At 38.1% G+C, this 3073-nt stretch overlaps 1 long non-coding RNA gene across 1 annotated transcript; it reads right to left on the reverse strand.

Moving 5' to 3' along the window:
• Nucleotides 1–422: 422 nt before the first annotated feature.
• On the reverse strand, nt 423–2502 carry LOC149848599 (uncharacterized). The gene is made up of 2 exons (XR_016432966.1): nt 2159–2502; nt 423–857 (listed from the first exon to the last, which is right to left on the reverse strand). It is a non-coding gene; the product is annotated as an uncharacterized LOC149848599 (long non-coding RNA).
• Between the last annotated feature and the right edge of the window lie 571 nt (nt 2503–3073).

Below are 3073 nucleotides of genomic sequence, written 5' to 3' on the forward strand. Positions count from 1 at the left end.
GATAGAACATCACGATATCTTGCTCACAAATCATAACATATCAACATTGACTCCAAAGTCCCTTCAGCAAAAAAAACAAGCTCTAATATCACTTGTCACGAGCATATTTTCTTCAATAGGCCAACGTGATACGACAACCCTTCCTTACCACCGCAAGCCTACTTATAGCTCGCAAATGCAAGAAAGAATGAAAAAAAAAGAATTGCAATCACAAGAAGCAATCACGAAGGTGAACAAAAAAAAGCTCAACGCATTTGATTCATTCACATTTTTAGCCCGTAAGCCTCTAACAGTTCAAGTATACGAACCGCCCCTTCAAGGTATTGACTAACCTGAAATAGACAACTTACTTCAGACTCAACGAAAGCAAAACATACTCTAAATGCAACTTTAGAATGTAAGTCACAAGGAAACATCTAGAATGCATCATGTAATATGTACAGTGAAAATAACAATAAAAGATAACTTGTGCTCTGCTGGCAAACATAGCCTATGGAACTGCAGTTACTCATAGCGGTGGAACAAACAAACTCATATGATAATAATAGTTATAGCTTACTACTACATTACTTTTTTACATTACACACAAGCAATTTACACAGACAAAATTGGTGTCATGTCGTAGAGATGGAGGCAACAGGCCTTCCGACAGGCATGTCATTTGTGAAATGACATACAATGAAAAGCATGCCAGACCCAACTCTGACCGATCATCAGTGAACAACTAGAACTTCTTCTCTTAGAGCAGCAATCAATATCTTGGTCTGCAATCCCAATCTCTAGCCTTTCCTTTTCTTTATTTCTCTTTTAATACTCTGCACCTTGTTTTGCTCATATTCCTCGATCATGTTGTGGACCTGTATAAAAAAAACATGCATTAAGGAAGACATCATGAAAATAATCTTACAATTTGGTAACAAGTAAAAACATGAAAAAATAAAGAGAATAATAAGGCTTCGTTTGGGAGCTGGTAATTAATTGAGGGACTGGAGTTTGGATAAACTATTATGGAAGTGGCTGTTCAAGAGAAAGGAATTTATAAGGCATTTGAGGAGTTCAGGAGCTAATAGAGGCATTTATTCATTATTTGCACTGCAAAGTGGAATTGGCAACCAACTCCAGAAATAGCAGGCTTTTACTTCTCCAATTCCATAAATACCAAACAGTGCCCAACTGGATCTTCATATGGTAATCATGCATTTCTACGGTTGTAGTACTGTAGGTTTCGCAGCCTTTTCGGTGATTGAAATGTGAACTATTAGTACATCTCTCACCAGATGTTAGTTCCATGCTCCTAATGGTATTTCCATCGACAGACTTCCATATAACGGTGCCCTGATCCTATCCACTCAGTGAAGCTTCTATTACAGCTGCATGACAAACAAATAAATTGCAGCTGGCTTCTTGCATATTGACAATATTAGTTAAAATAGTGATCTACCATCAGATCAGCCTAAATGACGATGGAATCAACCTGATTCGCCCCAAGCCCAGATGAGATTCTCTAAGACAAAACTAAGGTTTAAAGCAACCTGTCCCACAATGACGGTCTGTGAGAGCAACTTGGCCCAATTTTGTTAGCATTGGTTTCTGGATTCTGTGCCATAGTTACTTAAGAACGTTATCGAGGGTGGCCAACATAGTTGGCAAACTTGTGACTCGGATTAGGATTGCCCCACCCTTGACTCATGAATCTGTGGGTCAACTCGGTACTAGTTAAGACCATGCATTTTCTAGTGTTAAGATATAGAAAAAATCAAAATCCATATTTTATAATCACTAAATTTAGCACATAACATCAATGACTAAGTTATATATGTATTCAGCTATACATAATTGTTAATATTTATGATTTAAAAACATATGATTCTTTATAACAAATATTCTTTTATGAACATAAAACATTAAGACCACAAAACGCATGATAAAAAACACAAGAGGCGTGTGGATAGGTGGCCCTGAATCAGTGACCCAGTTAGGGTCCGATCCGGGTCAACTTGGGTGATTCCCAAGTAGACTCGCCAGGTTTGCCAACTATGGTGGCCAATAGACTGTTAGCAAACCCATGTGGGTATAAACTCGATTACTGCTTCCATATATAAAACTTTAAGCAACATAAATCCGAGAGCCATATTCACTGAATGGGAACCGAACTCACATTTTGGATGAACCACTAGCCACTCGATGCACATGCGCAATCCCTCAGAATCACATAGCAGCTTTTCTTGACATCAAGACCCAATGACTTCTTCAAGTACTGTTTCATGGCTACACTCAATCTCGAATCGTAGTCATGCTTGTCCAGCAGAACAGATGGGAATTCCTAAAGCCCTGCAAGCAGCCCCTCCTCTGGTCTCCTTTTAAGAAGAAGAATATCTAATTTATTGTTCATTTTCCAGAGGATTGGCTGATACTCAATTGATAAACAGCAGCAAAATCTTGCATTTGCTTGGATTTAACCACCTTCATAGGATAATCTGAAACAGAGACATGGTCCATGCTATTATCAGGATCGTGATTTTGGGAGATCAAAAGTGCCTAGCACTGATCAGAAACGAGACATGGAGAACATTGTGGGCATCTTCTCGTGCACATGGTCGATACCAGTTCCAATAGTGCCTGGTTAAAATTGCCAGGTCAGATGGGATCAACTAATTGCCAGCTAGCATCATCTAACAAATGCTTACTCTAAACAAAAATCAACATGATACTAATGGAATATTTACTCAAGACAGTTTCTTAAAATGCAGATTCAGCCCTGCAATTAGAGGAAGGAACCCATAGGTGGATTGCAGTTTTATTAGATTCTTTACGTTATGTGAATGCAATAAAAGAATGCTATAAGCCAAGTTTGCTAAACATATAAATTGGCCAATTAACCACAATCTGAGAATTTCCTTGATTTGATGAGGAATCTACACAGTTTCTCAAGGATAACCCCAAAGAAATCCTGAGGTCAAATTGGGCTACCATGGTCCAGGATGATAGTAAAAGTTTTACATCTCACAAATTGTCACCCACAAACAAATTCTTTTAAATATGAAACAAAACCAAGTTGCATTTTGATAATGCC

The sequence above is a fragment of the Nuphar pumila genome, chromosome 1 (genome assembly GCF_984573655.1).
Source record: "Nuphar pumila chromosome 1, dmNupPumi1.hap1.1, whole genome shotgun sequence".
Lineage (NCBI taxonomy): Eukaryota > Viridiplantae > Streptophyta > Magnoliopsida > Nymphaeales > Nymphaeaceae > Nuphar > Nuphar pumila.